Below are 17,654 nucleotides of genomic sequence, written 5' to 3'. Positions count from 1 at the left end.
GGCCCTTGTAATGGGATTAATGCCTTTAGAAGATGACACACCAGAGAGAGCTTACTCTCATCCCTTTCTCTGTCCCTGCCTCTCTCCCTCTCCCCATGCCTGGGGAGGACACTTGGGAAGGGAGCCACCTTCAGGACACGAAAATGCTCTCCCTGGAAGCTGACCATGCTGGCACTTTGACCTTGGGCTTCCAGCCCCCTCTACTGTGAGAAAGTGGCACTCATGCCTGTCTCCGCCTTTCCTTCCAGTCCCTGCTTCCAGGGCACTGAGGCCTTAGCGTAGACCCCGTAGCCTCTCGAGGGGCATCTGCAGAAGCTCTTGGCTGGCCTTCCCACCTCTGTCCTCCTGCCTTTCATTGCAGGGTGAACCTCAGGACTGTGACCACTGTGACACTCTCCTGGCCAAACGCCGTTCAATGGCTTCCTGCGCCTTCGGAAAAGCTTAGGCTCCCAGCCAGCAAGGCCAGGATGCTGGTTTCTGCAGCTCTGGCTCTCGCAACACCTCCTCACTCCCAATCTAGCTTTGCTGACTGCATTTCCTCAAGGTGCCGAGGACTGGTGAGCTGTGAGTCTCCCCTTCATCTGGGTCATGCTTGCTTGGGCTTAACTAGCTTGTCCTTACTAAGTCCTCCCCAGGTGAGAATGGTTCCCTATAGGGGCTGTGACTTCCAGTGCTAAAGTCCCTCACACTTAATGACCTGGGCTTTCCTGCTGACTTCCCTACACTGTAGCCTCCAGAGCCAGTGGCCCTGGTTCCCTGTAGTGCATTCTGGTTGTCTAGCACTGGGCTTGATGTGTGGTGGACAAGGAAGTGAACATCAAACCTTCCCCTGCGTTTTCAGCCTCACAGCTGCACTTAGATTCCAGCTGCAGTGTTTTGCAGTTCACGGGGGGCAGGCCTTTCTTCTGAGGCCCCTCAGCCTGCAAGCCCAGTCCTGTCTCCTCCTCCTATTTAATTCCTTTTCTTTCTATATCAAGTAGAAATGCATCTTTCATGAAAATCCTCTCATATGAACGCAGATGAATTTCATACTTTGTTAGTTGAACTGAATCTCAGAATAAATGACAGACCATCGTGGAAGGGAGGGTTTGGAGTCCTAGTTCCTCGCTCACATAAGTAAGGGGACCTGGGGAAATGCTCCCCCAACGTTTCTTGCCTCCTGGGGGCTCCCCTTGCCCTGACGGAGCCTTCTGAGCTCCCTGAGGATGTGGATGGAACACTTACTGGCACATCAGGGCATTTACAGGACTGAAACAGCACACCTGCTCCTGTGCAGAGTGCCCCTGCCTTGCTCTCTGTCTTTGGTAGCACTGCCCTGGGCTTGTAGGGCCTTGCAGGTGCTATCTGCAGCCATCACGTGCTTGGCAACACGCAGCACAGTTTGCACTTTTAGAAGCAGCAACCTTATGCTGAGAGAAGGCTGGGAAGTACTATTCAAAATCCAGAATCTATGTGGCAAACACTTGTTGGGGTGGCCTGACCTACTTTCACTGAGCTGACAGCTAACCAGTGCAAGCGTGTGGAGGTAGTGAAACAGCGTGCACCCCAGCGATGGCAAGGCAGCCAAGTTTTATTAAAAGTATCCTGGTCTTATTGAATGGTTCTAAGTAAACATGGTTTTGTATAAGCCAATTAAATTCATATGAAGAAAAAATTATATTAGGTTAATTTATTTGCTAAGCTTATTTAGTGACTATTCATGATATTTTTATTTCTGCAGATAGGTGCATTTCTCATCATAAAAAGAAAAAACAACTGGAAGGATGACATGCAACAGTTTCCTAGAAATAGGAGCAAAACTACTATGCATGAAGATGTAGTGTGCTTAGAATTTAAAATATTTGGATTTCAAAATTAGAAGTCAGTATCTGGAAATAACGTATACTTCATGGAGCTTCGACATTAAATAAACTATCTTTAGAGACATTTGGGATAATATCCTGGGCCTAGAGGACTGAGTTGGCTAGTAATTCCCATTTAGTGCTGGGAAGGGATGACAGGTAAACCCCCACAGGTGGGGAAACCACAGTGTGAGATCTGTTGGTATAGCCAAGGGACTCAGGGACGTGTATTGACTTCTCCTAGCAGAGGACCTCAGTGCTTGGGATCCTCTTGTGTCAATGAAGCAAGAAGCTGTCAGTCAACATTTGCTGGCTTTTTAGTCTCCTCTGGATTGTTCCTCAATTTCAGCTTTGTTTCCAGTCTCTGCCGCCATTCTTCTCTGAGCCTGAGATAGAAAGAAAACACATGAATGGAGCGCTCATCTCCATGGCTGTTGGTTCAGGGATGCTGCCTTCCTTTTTTCTGGGAGTGTGTGTATGTGCACTCACGTGTGTTCAATTAGGTTTTAAGGTATGCAGAGGACTTGCAAATTTAAATAGATACATATTGTAACTCTCACTTTTGTTCAAAGTGTTCCAATCTTAATCCTCTGAACCATCCTTTGGAAGTGCAATATCTTTAATGGAGAGTAAAGAATTCTGTCTATGCAGAATTGCTTACCCAGCAAAGCTATCTTTCAAAAACAGGTGAGACAGGAGGCGGAGCCAACATGGTGGCGTGAGTAGGACAGTGGGAATCTCCTCCCAAAAACATATATACTTTTGAAAATACAACAAACACAACTAGCCCTAAAAGAGAGACCAGAAGACGCAGGACAGTGGCCAGACTGCAGCTACACCAGCGAGAACCCAGCGACTGGTGAAAGGGGTAAGATACAAGCCCCGGCCCGGCGGGACCCGAGCGCCCCTCCCCCCAGCTCCCGGTGGGATAAGAATAGGCAGAGCAGGAGGGAGACGGAGCCCAGGACTGCCGAACACCCAGCCCCAGCCATCCGGGCCAGAGCGCAGACACAGTACATGCCCAGGGGGCCCTGGATACTGGGGGAACAGGGAGTAAGACCTCTGAGCGGGTGCTGAAGCTGATGCCCCTGTGACAAAGAAAAGCGGGGGCTTTTTGAAAGTCTTAAAGGGACAGGGACTTAACAGCTTGACGGAAACAACCCAGGTCACAGTACAGCAGCTGGAAATTACAGGGAAAACCGGGTGCACTAACCCCCTGGGCAACAGCTCTGAGACCCCTCACGGAGGCAAACAGTCAAGCAGCCCCCCCATCCATTACCCCACCGGGCGTTGCGAAAGCAGAGAAGCAGCCTGAGACAAATTCCGCCCACAGAAAGGGAAATTTCTCCCTTCCGGCCAGGCAAGACACAAAGACCCACTCTACACGCAATTACCCAACACAAGCCACTAGGGGTCGCAGTTGTCCCAGTAAAGAAAGGCCAGTAGCAAGTGAAAATTTTGGCCCTCCCAGCTGACAGTCAATAGCACCTGTCAACATGAAAAGGCAAAAAAATATGATCCAGACAAGACTAACCCAGACAGCTTCAGCATCTGCTACATCTTCCCCTGAGAAGGAATCTGGGGAGATAGATTTAGCCAGTCTACCTGAAAAAGAATTCAAAACAAAAGTCATAACCATGCTGATGGACTTGCAGAGAAATATGCAAGAACTAAGGAAGGAGAATTCAGAAATAAAACAAGCTCTGGAAGGACTTCAAAGCAGAATGGACGAGATGCAAGAGACCATTAATGGACTAGAAAACAGAGAACAGGAACGCAGAGAAGCTGATGCAGAGAGAGATAAAAGGATCTCCAGGAATGAAAGAATTTTAAGAGAGCTGAGTGATCAATCGAAAAGGAATAATATAAGAATCATAGGTATTCCAGAAGAAGTAGAGAGAGAAAAGGGGATAGAAAATGTCTTTGAAGAAATAATTGCTGAAAATTTCCCCAAACTAGGGGAAGAAATGGCCTCTCAGACCACAGAGGTACACAGAACACCCATGACAAGGGATCCAAGGAGGGCAACACCAAGACACATAATAATTAAAATGGCAAAGATCAAAGACAAGGACAAAGTATTACAAGCAGCCAGAGAGAAAAAAAAGGTTACCTACAAAGGAAAACCCATCAGGCTATCATCAGACTTCTCAACAGAAACCCTACAGGCCAGAAGAGAATGGCATGATATACTTAATGCAATGAAACAGAAGGGCCTCGAACCAAGACTACTGTATCCAGCACGAATATCATTTAAATATGAAGGATGGATTAAACAATTCCCAGACAAGCAAAAGTTGAGGGAATTTGCCTCCCACAAACCACCTCTACAGGGCATCCTACAGGGACTGCTCTAGATGGGAGCACTCCTAAAAAGAGCACACAACAAAACACCCAACATATGAAAAAGGGAGGAGGAGGAATAAGAAGGGAGAGAAATAAAGAATCATCAGATTGTGTTTATAATAGCTCAACAAGCGAGTTAAGTTAGACAGTAAGACAGTAAAGAAGCTAACCCTAAACCTTTGGTAACCACAAACTTAAAGCCTGCAATGGCAATAAATTCATACCTTTCAATAATCACCCTAAATGTAAATGGACTGAATGCACCAATCAAAAGACACAGAGTAATAGAATGGATAAAAAAGCAAGATCCATCCATATGCTGCTTACAAGAGACTCACCTCAAACCCAAAGACGCGCACAAACTTAAAGTCAAGGGATGGAAAAAGATATTTCAAGCAAACAACAGAGAGAAGAAAGCAGGTGTTGCAATTCTGGTATCAGACAAAACAGACTTCAAAATAAAGAAAGTAACAAAAGACAAAGAAGGACATTACATAATGATAAAGGGCTCAGTCCATCAAGAGGATATAACCATTATAAATATATATGCACCTAATACAGGAGCACCAACATACCTGAAACAAATATTAATAGAACTAAAGGAGGAAATAGAATGCAATGCATTCATTTTGGGAGACTTCAACACACCACTCACTCCAAAGGACAGATCCACCAGACAGAAAATAAGTAAGGACACAGAGGCACTGAACAACACATTAGAACAGATGGACCTAATAGACATCTACAGAACTCTACATCCAAAAGCAACAGGATACACGTTCTTCTCAAGTGCACATGAAACATTCTCCAGAATAGACCACATACTAGGACACAAAAAGAGCCTCAGTAAATTCCAAAAGATTGAAATCCTACCAACCAACTTTTCAGACCACAAAGGCATTAAACTAGAAATAAACTGTTCAAAGAAAGCAAAAAGGCTCACAAACATATGGAGGCTAAACAACACGCTCCTAAATAATCAATGGATCAATGACCAAATCAAAATGGAGATCCAGCAATATATGGAAACAAATGACAACAACAACACTAAGCCCCAACTTCTGTGGGACACAGCAAAAGCAGTCTTAAGAGGAAAGTATATAGCAATCCAAGCATATTTAAAAAAGGAAGAGCAATCCCAAATGAACGGTCTAATGTCACAACTATCGAAATTGGAAAAAGAAGAACAAATGAGGCGTAAGGTCAGCAGAAGGAGGGACATAATAAAGATCAGAGAAGAAATAAATAAAATTGAGAAGAATAAAACAATAGCAAAAATCAATGAAACCAAGAGCTGGTTCTTCGAGAAAATAAACAAAATAGATAAACCTCTAGCCAGACTTATTAAGAGGAAAAGAGAGTCAACACAAATCAACAGTATCAGAAATGAGAAAGGAAAAATCATGACAGATCCCGCAGAAATACAAAGAATTATTAGAGACTACTATGAAAACCTATATGCTAACAAGCTGGGAAACCTAGGAGAAATGGACAACTTCCTACAAAAATACAACCTTCCAAGACTGACCCAAAAAGAAACAGAAAATCTAAACAGACCAATTACCAGCAACGAAATTTAAGCGGTAATCAAAAAACTACCAAAGAACAAAACCCCCGGGCCAGATGGATTTACCTCAGAATTTTATCAGACATACAGGGAAGACATAATACCCATTCTCCTTAATGTTTTCCAAGAAATAGAAGAGGAGGGGATACTCCCAAACTCATTCTATGAAGCTAACATCACCCTAATACCAAAACCAAGCAAAGATACCACCAAAAAAGAAAACTACAGACCAATATCCCTGATGAACATAGACGCAAAAATACTCAACAAAATATTAGCAAACCGAATTCAAAAATACATCAAAACCATCGTACACCATGACCAAGTGGGATTCATCCCAGGGATGCAAGGATGGCACAACATTCGAAAGTCCATCAATATCATCCACCACATCAACAAAAAGAAAGACAAAAACCACATGATCATCTCCATAGATGCTGAAAAAGCATTTGACAAAGTTCAACATCCATTCATGATAAAAACTCTCAGCAAAATGGGAATAGAGGGCAAGTACCTCAACATAATAAAGGCCATCTATGAAAAACCCACAGCCAACATTATATTGAATAGCGAGAAGCTGAAAGCATTTCCGCTGAGATCGGGAACTAGACAGGGATGCCCACTCTCCCCACTGTTATTTAACATTGTACTGGAGGTCCTAGCCACGGCAATCAGACAAAACAAAAAAATACAAGGAATCCAGATTGGCAAAGAAGAAGTCAAACTGTCACTATTTGCAGATGACATGATACTGTACATAAAAAACCCTAAAGACTCCACCCCTAAACTACTAGAACTGATATCGGAATACAGCAAAGTTGCAGGATACAAAATCAACACACAGAAATCTGTGGCTTTCCTATATACCAACAATGAACCAACAGAAAGAGAAATCAGGAAAACAACTCCATTCACAATTGCATCAAAAAAAATAAAATACCTAGGAATAAACCTAACCAAAGAAGTGAAAGACTTATATTCTGAAAACTACAAGTCACTCTTAAAAGAAATTAAAGGGGACACTAACAGATGGAAACGCATCCCATGCTCATGGCTAGGAAGAATTAATATCGTCAAAATGGCCATCCTGCCCAAAGCAATATACAGATTTGATGCAATCCCTATGAAACTACCAGCAACATTCTTCAATGAACTGGAACAAATAATTCAAAAATTCATATGGAACCACCAAAGACCCCGAATAGCCAAAGCAATCCTGAGAAAGAAGAATAAAGTAGGGGGGATCTCACTCCCCAACTTCAAGCTCTATTATAAAGCCATAGTAATCAAGACAATTTGGTACTGGCACAAGAACAGAGCCACAGACCAATGGAACAGACTAGACAATCCAGACATTAACTCAGACATATATGGTCAATTAATATATGATAAAGGAGCCATGGACACACAATGGCGAAATGACAGTCTCTTCAACAGATGGTGCTGGCAAAACTGGACAGCTACATGTAGGAGAATGAAACTGGACCATCGTCTAACCCCATATACAAAAGTAAACTCAAAATGGATCAAAGACCTGAACGTAAGTCATGAAACCATTAAACTCTTGGAAGAAAACATAGGCACAAACCTCTTAGACATAAACATGAGTGACCTCTTCTTGAACATATCTCCCCGGGCAAGGAAAACAACAGCAAAAATGAACAAGTGGGACTATATTAAGCTGAAAAGCTTCTGTACAGCAAAAGATACCATCAATAGAACAAAAAGGAACCCTACAGTATGGGAGAATATCTTTGAAAATGACACATCCGATAAAGGCTTGACGTCCAGAATATATAAAGAGCTCACACGCCTCAACAAACAAAAACCAAATAACCCAATTAGAAAATGGGCAGAGGAACTGAACAGACGGTTCTCCAAAAAAGACATACGGATGTCTCCAAAACAGACACATGAAAAGATGCTCCACATCGCTAATTATCAGAGAAATGCAAATTAAAACTACAATGAGGTATCACCTCACACCAGTAAGGATGGCTGCCATCCAAAAGACAAACAACAACAAATGTTGGCGAGGCTGTGGAGAAAGGGGAACCCTCCTACACTGCTGGTGGGAATGTAAACTTGTTCAACCATTGTGGAAAGCAGTATGGAGGTACATCAAAATGCTCAAAACAGACATACCATTTGACCCAGGAATTGCACTCCTAGGAATTTACCCTAAGAATGCAGCAATCAAGTATGAGAAAGACCAATGTACCCCTATGTTTATCGCAGCACTATTTACAATAGCCAAGAATTGGAAGCAACCTAAATGTCCATCGATAGATGAATGGATTAAGAAGATGTGGTACATATACACAATGGAATACTACTCAGCCATAAGAAAAGGGCAAATCCAACCATTTGCAGCAACATGGATGGAGCTGGAGGGTATTTTGCTCAGTGAAACAAGCCAAGCAGAGAAAGAGAAATACCAAATGATTTCACTCATCTGTGGAATATAAGAACAAAGGAAAAACTGAAGGAACAAAACAGCAGCAGAATCACAGAACTCAAGAATGGACTAACAGGTACCAAAGGGAAAGGGACTGGGGAGGATGGGTGGGAAGGGAGGGATAAGGGGGGGCAGAAAAAGAGGGATATTAAGATTAGCATCCATAGCGGGGTGGGAGAAAGGGGAGGGCTGTACAACACAGAGAAGACAAGTAGTGATTCTACAACAGGTTGTTACGCTGATGGACAGTGACTGTAAAGGAGTAGATAGGGGGGACCTGGTATAGGGGAGAGCCTAGTAAACAAAGTATTCGTCATGTAAGTGTAGATTAATGATTAAAAAAAAAATGCAGTTCCTATGTGGTGACCTCTAATGAGTTCTACACAATGATATAAAGGACATATAAAAGTGTAGGCAAAGGGTCTGTTTGTGTTTATACAGAGGATCAAAGCCTAATTTGGCTACCCCGAAAATGAACTAAGATACGATATGAAAAAGAACTTCCAACATCAGCACTCTCGGGAAGACTCATGACAGAAGATGATCAGAAAAAAAAAAAAAAAAAAAAAAAACTTCAACAAAGATCCACACACTGTCATAGGTGTAGATGCACTCATCCCACCAGTTCCTGGACTTGCCATGGGAATGATGAAGGAGATATCTAAGCTGGCCTGTGCATACAGTAAAACAAAAATTGGACTGGATCTATACTGTTGGAACTCAACCAAGAATTAGGAGAAGTGCAAATTGTAGCACTCCAAAATCTTACAACCACAGACTATTTATCGTTAAAAGAACATATGGGATATGAACAGTCTCCAGGAATGGGGTGTTCTAGTTTATCTGAATTCTCTCAGACTGTCTAAGTTCAGTCGGACAATATCCACAATATCATAGATAAGTTTTCACAAATGCCTAAGGTGCCTAACTGGTTTTCTTGGTTTCACTGGAGATGGCTGGTAATTACAGGTATGCTTTGGTTAGGTAACTATATTCCTATTATGTTAATGTGTGTGCACAATTTAATTAGTCGTTTAAAACCTATACATGCTGAAGTTACTCTACAAGAAGATATGTCAAAGAAATAATCAATCTTCCCAGGTTTTCTTCTGCCTGCTACTTCTATAGCTTTTCTTCTTCCTACCTAATCACAACCTTTAAATAGAACTCGTGCCACATGTCGAATTTACCGAGTATCATAATTCTTCCAAGTGGTAAAGACACCTCAAGACAAATGCTGGACATAGAAGCCACAGGGCATAAATATGCAAAGAAGTAAAAAGCTAACCTTTTCAAACAATAAGGCTTCTCTCTCACTTACCAACTTAACATTTCCCTGTATGGCCCCGGATGATGACTGGTTAGCCAGAGACGGGTAAGATTCCTCAAGGGAGGAACAACCTAAGAAAGGCACAGTCGCAGGGGGCCATCTGGTGAGAAAATGGGGAGCAGCAGAGGTGAGGCTTAGAACCTCCCCCCTCATGTTCTGAGAGAAATCTTTGGCATACATGGATGTTTATTGCCCTCATCTAGCTCGGATTAACACATAGTCTACAGGCACACACCTGATCATCTACATTTGCTTTCTTACAACACTAAACTCTGTTTTTTACCTTTATCTTGTATCTACCTACCACTTCAGCATTTTATTAAAAATAATAATAATAGAGAAATGTGGTATCCACATATAAATCAAGTTTAAAAATTAAATGAATATTCATATTTGAACTGACTGTGTATAGTTCATAATGCATGAACAAAACCGAAAGCTTCTGTTATGACTGCCCTTGCACTGTTCACCATGTAACTTATTCACTATGTAAGAATTTGTACTCCATGTAAGAATTTGTTCGTTATGCATCAGAAGATTGGAGACTGACGAAAATTAGGCTTGGTGTGGATTAATGATTGTGCATTGAGTATTGACCCCCCTATACAGAAATTTATTGTGGTTAACAACTATTTGATCAATAAATATGAGAGATGCCCTCACAAAAAAATATATATATATATATAAACACACTTCCAATTGTAAAATAAATAAGTAACCGGGATGTAATGTATAGCATAAGGAATATAGTCAAAATATTGTAACAACTTGGTATGGTGATACCTGGTACCTAGAATTATCATGTATATAAATGTTGAATCACTGTGTTGTACACCTGAAACTAATGTATTGCAATGCTGTTGTCAACTACCCTTCAATAAAAAAAAAAAAAAAAAAAACAGGTGAGACAAAGATGTTTCAGACATGCAAAAACTGACAGAATTCATCACTAGCAGACTATCAGCACAAGACTTGTCAAAGGAAGTCCTTCAAGCCGAAGGAGAGTGACACCAGGTTGACACCAGACAATGGTTAAAAGCAAAACTGTTAGTTATGTAATGTGGGGTTTACAACAGATGCGGAAGTCAAACTGTATTTTGTACAACAGCACAAAGGCCGAGAAGGGAGAAATGGGACAATACCATTGTAAGATTCTTATGCTGTACATACCGAGTGAATGACATGTCAAGTGAAGTTGGATTGTGATAAGGATGTATATACAGAGTAAAGCAGCCACTACAGTAACACGAGGAGATACAGTTAAGAAGCCAGTGGAAGAGGTAAAATGGAATCATAAAAAATATTTAACTAATCTAAAGAAGGCAGAAAAAGGAAGGGAATAAGGAACAGGTAAGAGAAATAGAAGACAAATAACAAGAATATAGATTTAAGCCCAGTCATACCAAATGATGGAAACAATCCAATGAAAATGAAAGATTATCAAATTGTATCAAAAAGCGATATCCGAATATAGGCTGCCTACAGGAAAATCACTTTAAATATGAAGACACAAATAGGTTAAAAGTAAAAGGATGGAAAAACAATCCATCGAAACCCAAATCAAAGAACTCTGGAGTGGTTATATTAATATCAGTCAAGGTAGATTTTACAGCAAAGAATATTACCAAAGAGAAAGAGGATCGTTTGGCAATAAAGGGATCAATTCATTAAGAGGGTATAACAACCCTAAATGTTTGTGTGGTAACGAGTTTCCTAATACATAGAACAAAATGTGATTGAACTGTAAGAAGAAACAGACAAATCCGCAATCAGAGCTAATGATTTCAGTACCCACATCTCAACTGTCAATAACACAAGCACACAAGAAATCAGGAAGGATGTGGAGCATGTGAACAACACTGTCAGCCAACTGGTCCCCAGCATAAAAGGCAGTACCTCCCCAACATCCCTCTGGCTTCTCTTAGTGGCTCCTTCTCTATGATAGAAATGATAAGGAGGAAGCTGAGGCGTTTGCTGTCTCACCCAGAGACCCAGAGGGCTGAGATTCTCCTCGAGCGTCTTGCTGCTGCTGTGTTCAGTGCCGGACTAAGTGGGAGGAGGGAGCAGGGAGGGGAATGACATGCTGAGCCCTGACCCGGGCCTCCGCCAGGTTGGGCGCTGCAGGCACGCTTTCTCTGTCAAGCCTCAGGACAACCAAATGACCTGGGGCTGTGTTCTCCATTTTTTGAAGGGACAAGACTAGTGGTTAAAAGCAGAGATGCTCTGAAGCAAGGCTACCCAGGAAAATGGGGGAGAAGGATAAATAAGTCTTGACATCCCACCAACCAGAAAGCTTTTTTCCCGCAGTGTTCTGGACGTGCATAGACAGATGCTGCCCACATGTATTTTCATGTTTTAATGAATGGCACAGTTGTTCCAGAGCTAATTTTGCTCACCCCTTGCCTTGCACTTCCTCTAGGCTTTGGTTTTCTTGTCATTCTCAGGCAGGTTTCACTGCCCCTGAGGCCTCTGCATGCTCCCGGGGGGCACACGGGCCCAGGGCATGGGGCTCACTGTGGCCTCTGGTTGGCGGCGTGCTGAGTGGCCTGGCCTGGGAAGGAGGCTGGCAGGGGCCGCAGAAATGCCTGCTGACTGCCCCAGCTCAGCTTCTCTCCGATGAGAGATGACATGATGCTCCAACATGAAGGATGGCATGCTTTTTCTTGCCTGTGGCTGGTAATACAGCTGAGCTGGTCTGTGTACGTGGAAGCCCCGAGGGCTCGCGTCTAGCGTGAGGAGGGGGTTTGGAAGGCAACAGATTTTCACTCCCATGAACTGACCCATGGTCTTGCCCAGCGGCCCCGGACTGCCGGAACGGAGTCCGGGCGGGGCTCCTGGGCCAGGCCGCCTCTGGTGCCCCAGCACCCGGCCCCGCACAGCCTGCGGCCTCAGTGGTCAGCGGGGAGGCGGCGTGTGCGCAGGGAGCCGCGCTGCTCCCACAGTGACGGTCTGCGCATGCGAGTTGCCGCTCTCCGCTTGGAAGGCTGACTTGGCCAGAGCAGCGACGCCCACCACAGGAGCGGGAGCCCATCAGGTCTTCTCTGGGGACCACACAGGGCATCCTGAAAACTGGTCGCTGCTTGCTTGATTGCTTTGCACGGACTCATCTGCTGACCTGCTCTGCAAGTTTAGTGTGACCCTCACATCCCAGAAATGGTGACAGAGAGGAGAGATTTCTCTGTTTATGAAGATAAGAATGACTGAGAAGAATTTTGAAAATTATTGCCCATAACTATAGGTGGTGGCAGGATTATACGCATGGAAAATTAAAATAATTACATCCTCTGAGATGCTCATCTGGCATTCTGCTGGGGAAATTGATTTCACTGTAAAATAATAGACAGGGGTGATAAACAATGATGCGTCAATGTCTGTGGTGGGAACGGTTGTGCATGGCGGGAGGGGTGTATGGGAACACCTTCCGTTCTGCTGAGTCTTGCTCTGAACCTAAACTGCCCTAAAAAATAAAGTCCACTTTAGAAATTAATTTAAAAATAAGCAAACAAGCCACGTACTTCCTCAGTGCACTTCTTCCCAGGTGGTGCTCCTCCGATTCTCAGTAGTAAGTCTGTTTGCCAATTTCCCTTTCCCAGAAGCGTTTGAGCTCGTGACAGGTGTTCCGGCAGAAGACCTCCCGGCGGGCATACTGGTTGTTCATCCCCTGAAAAAGAAGATAGCAGCAACCCCCCATAGAACATGGTCCCTTTGACTCTGAAGGGTACACACTGTTTGAATCCAGACCCTGCCATTCATCTGAGGGAGGGCCTGGCAGCCACAACGTCACAAGGAGGACAATGACACCACCTCACGGCTTGCTGTCAGGACCCAGTGATGTGAATGCAGAAGCTCCCCAGGGGAGGGTGGCATGTCACAGGCCAATACCTTTGACCTTCCTTGGTCCTCACAGAGGACTGGCTTCTCAATTTTTTTTAAATTTATCATTTTCTACAATTACATGAAGAACATTATGTTTACTTGGCTCCCCCCTTCACCAAGTCCCCCACACACACCCTGTTACAGTCACTGTCCATCAGTGTAGTAAGATGCTGTAGAATCACTTCTTGTCTTCACTGTGTTGCAGAGGCCTCTCCATGCCCTCCCACTACATTATACATACTAATCGTAATGCCCCCTTTCTTTTTCAACGCCCTTATCCCTCCCTTCCCACCCATCCTCCCCAGTCCCTTTCCCTTTGGTAACTGTTAGTCCATTCTTGGTTTCTGTGATTCTGCTGCTGTTTTGTTCCTCCAGTTTGTCTTTGTTCTTATACTCTGCATATGAGGGAAATCATTTGGTATTTGTCTTTCTCCGCCTGGCTTATTTCACTGAGCATAATACCCTCTAGCTCCATCCATGTTGTTGCAAATGGTCGGATTTGTTTTCGTCTTATGGCTGAATAATATTCTATTGTGTATATGTACCCCATCTTCTTTATCCTTTCATCTACTGATGGACACTTAGGTTGCTTCCATTTCTTTGCTACTGTAAATAGTGCTGCGATTAACATAGGGGTGCATCTCTCTTTTTCAAACTGGGCTGCTGTATTCTTAGGGTAAATTCCTAGAAGTGGAATTCCTGGGTCAAATGTTATGTCTATTTTGAGCTTTTTGAGGAACCTCCATACTGCTTTCCACAATGGTTAAACTAATTTACATTCCCATCAGCAGTGTAGAAGGGTACCCCTTTCTCCACAACCTCACCAACATTTGTTGTTGTTTGTCTTTTGGATGGTGGCCATCCTTACTGGTGTGAGGTGATATCTCATTGTGATTTTAATTTGCATTTCTCTGATGACTAGTGATGTGGAGCATTTTTTCATGTGTCTGTTGGCCATCTGAATTTCTTCTTTGGATAACTATCTGTTCAGCTCCTCTGCCCATTTTTTAATTGGATTATTTGCTTTTTGTTTGTTGAGGTGCATGAGCTCTTTATATATTTTGGATGTCAACCCTTTATTGGATCTTTCATTTATGAATGTATTCTCCCATCCTGCAGGGTACCTTTTTGTTTTATTGATGGTGTCCTTTGCTGTACAGAAGCTTTTCAGCTTGCTATAGTCCCACTTGTTCATTTTGCTTTTGTTTCCCTTGCCCAGGGAGATATGTTCATGAAGAAGTCGCTCATGTTTATGTCCAAGCAATTTTTGCCTATGTATTTTTCTACGAGTTTTTTGGTTTCATGACTTACATTCAGGTCTTTGATCCATTTCAAATTTACTTTTGTATATGGGGTTAGACAGTGATCCAGTTTCATTCTCTTACATGTAGCTGTCCAGTTTTGCAAACACCATCTGTTGAAGAGACTGTCATTTCCCCATTGAATGTCTATGGCTCCTTTATCGTATATTAATTGACCATGTATGTTTGGGTTAATGTCTGGAGTCTCTATTCTGTTCCACTGGTCGGTGGCTCTGTTCTTATGCCAGTACCAAATTGTCTTGATTACTGTGGCTTTGTAGTAGAGCTTGAAGTTGGGGAGCAGGATCCCGCCCCACTTTATTCTTCCTCCTCAGGATTGCTTTGGTTATTTGGGGTCTTTGGTGATTCCATATGAATTTTTGAACTATTTGTTCCAGTTCATTGAAGAATGCTGTTGGTAATTCGATAGGTATTGCATCGAATCTGTATATTGCTTTGGGCAGGATGGCCGTTTTGACGACATTAATTCTTCCTAGCCAAGAGCATGAGATGAGTTTCCATTTGTTAGTGTCCTCTTTAATTTCTCTTAAGAGTGTCTTATCGTTTTCAGGGTATAGGTCTTTCACTTCCCTGGTTAGGACTATTCCTAGGTATTTTATTCTTTTTGATGCTGTTGTGAATGGAATTGTTTTACTGATTTCTCTTTCTATTAGTTCATTGTTATTGTATAGGAAAGCCACAGATTTCTGTGTGTTAATTCTGTATAATGCAACTTTGCTGTATTCTGATATCAGTTCTAGTAGTTTTGGAGTGGAGTCTTTAGGGTTTTTTATGTACACTATCATGTCATCTGCAAATAGTGACAGTTTAACTTCTTCTTTACCAATTTGGATTGCTTGTATTTCTTTGTTTTGTCTAGTTGCCGTGGCTAGGACCTCCAGTACTATGTTGAATAACAGTGGGGAGAGTGGGCATCCCTGTCTTGTTCCCGAACTCAGAGGAAAAGCTTTCAGCCTATCGCTGTTCAGGATGATGTTGGCTGAAGGCTTATCATATATGGCCTTTATTATGTTGAGGTACTTGCCCTGTATGCCCATTTTGCTGATAATTTTTATCATGAATGTAAGTTGTATTTTGTTGAATGCTTTTTCAGCATCTATGGAGAGGATCATGTGGTTTTTGTCTTTCTTTTTGTCTATGTGGTGGATGATGTTGATGGATTTTCGAATGTTGTACCATCCTTGTATCCCTGGGATGAATGCCACTTGGTCATTGTGTCTGATCCTTTTCATGTATTTTTGAATCTGGTTTGCTAATATTTTGTTGAGTATTTTTGCATCTACATTCATCAGGGATATTGGTCTGTAGTTTTCTTTTTTGGTGGGATGTTTGCCTGGTTTTGTTATTAGGGTGATGTTGGCTTCATAGAATGAGTTTGGGAGTATTCCCTCCTCTTCTATTTTTTGGAAAACTTTAAGGAGAATGGGTATTATGTCTTCTTTGTATGTCTGATAAAATTCTGAGGTAAATCCGTCTGGCCCAGGGGTTCTGTTCATGGGTAGTTTTTTGATTACCTCTTCAATTTCTTTGCTGGTAATTGGTTTGTTTAGATTTTGTGTTTCTTCCTTGGTCAGGCTTAGAAGGTTGTATTTTTCTAAGAAGTTTTCCATTTCTTCTAGGTTTTCCAGCTTGTTAGCATATCGGTTTTCATAGTTTTCTCTAATAATTCTTTGTATTTCTTTTTTTTAATTTGGTACCATTAATCTACAATTACATGAAGAACATTACGTTTACTAGGCTCCCTCCTTCACCAAGTCCCCCCCACTTACCCCTTCACAGTCGCTGTCCGTCTGTGTAGTAAGATGCTGTAAAATCACTACTTGTCTTCTCTGTGTTGCACAGCCCTCCCCGTGCCCCCCATGCACTATACATGCTAATCGTAATGTCCTCTTTCTTTTTCCCCACCCTTATCCCTCCCTTCCCACCCATCCTCCCCAGTCCCTTTCCCTTTGGTAACTGTTAGCCATTCTTGGTTTCTGTGCTTCTGCTGCTGTTTTGTTCCTTCAGTTTTCCTTTGTTCTTATACTCCACATATGAGTGAAATCATTTGGTACTTGTCTTTCTCCACCTGGCTTATTTCACTGAGCATAATACCCTCTAGCTCCATCCATGTTGTTGCAAAAGGTAGGATCTGTTTTTTTCTTATGGCTGAGTAATATTCCATTGTGTACATGTACCACATCTTCTTTATCCATTCATCTACTGATGGACATTTAGGTTGCTTCCATATCTTCGCTATTGTAAATAGTGCAGTGATAAACAAAGGGGTGCATCAGTATTTTTCAAACTGGAGTGCTGCATTCTTGGGGTAAATTCCTAGAAGTGGAATTCCTGGGTCAAATGATATTTCTATTCTGAGCATTCTGAGGAACCTCCGTACTGCTTTCCACAATGGTTGAACTAATTTACATTCCCACCAGCAGTATAGGAGGGTTCCCCTTTCTCCACAACCTCACCAACATTTGTTGTTGTTTGTCTTTTCGATGATGGTGATCCTTACTGGTGTGAGGTGATATCTCATTGTGGTTTTAATTTGCATTTTTCTGATGATTAGCGATGTGGCACATCTTTTCATGTGCCTGCTGGCCATCTGGATTTCTTCTTTAGAGAACTGTCTATTCAGCTCCTCTGCCCATTTTTTAATTGGATTATTTGCTTTTTGTTTGTTGAGGTGTGTGAGCTCTTTCTATATTTTGTATGTCAGTCCTTTAGCAGATCTGTCATTTATGAATATATTCTCCCATACTGTAGGATACCTTTTTGTTCTATTGATGGTGTCTTTTGCTGTACAGAAGCTTTTTAGCTTGATATCGTCCCACTTGTTCATTTTTGCCTTTGTTTCCCTTGCCTGGGGAGATATGTTCATGAAGAAGCCACTCATGTTTATGTCCATGAGATTTTTGCCTATGTTTTT

General features: G+C 42.4%; 1 long non-coding RNA gene across 1 annotated transcript; it reads right to left on the bottom strand.

Moving 5' to 3' along the window:
* Positions 1-1,643: 1,643 nt before the first annotated feature.
* LOC130684015 (uncharacterized) lies at positions 1,644-13,034 on the bottom strand. Its single transcript, XR_008998150.1, has 2 exons — positions 12,323-13,034; positions 1,644-2,227 (listed from the first exon to the last, which is right to left on the bottom strand). It is a non-coding gene; the product is annotated as an uncharacterized LOC130684015 (long non-coding RNA).
* Positions 13,035-17,654: the final 4,620 nt, after the last annotated feature.

The sequence above is a fragment of the Manis pentadactyla genome, chromosome 1, assembly GCF_030020395.1.
Source record: "Manis pentadactyla isolate mManPen7 chromosome 1, mManPen7.hap1, whole genome shotgun sequence".
In the NCBI taxonomy this organism is placed as follows: Eukaryota; Metazoa; Chordata; class Mammalia; order Pholidota; family Manidae; genus Manis; species Manis pentadactyla.
This window is presented reverse-complemented; position numbering and strand designations above follow the sequence as displayed.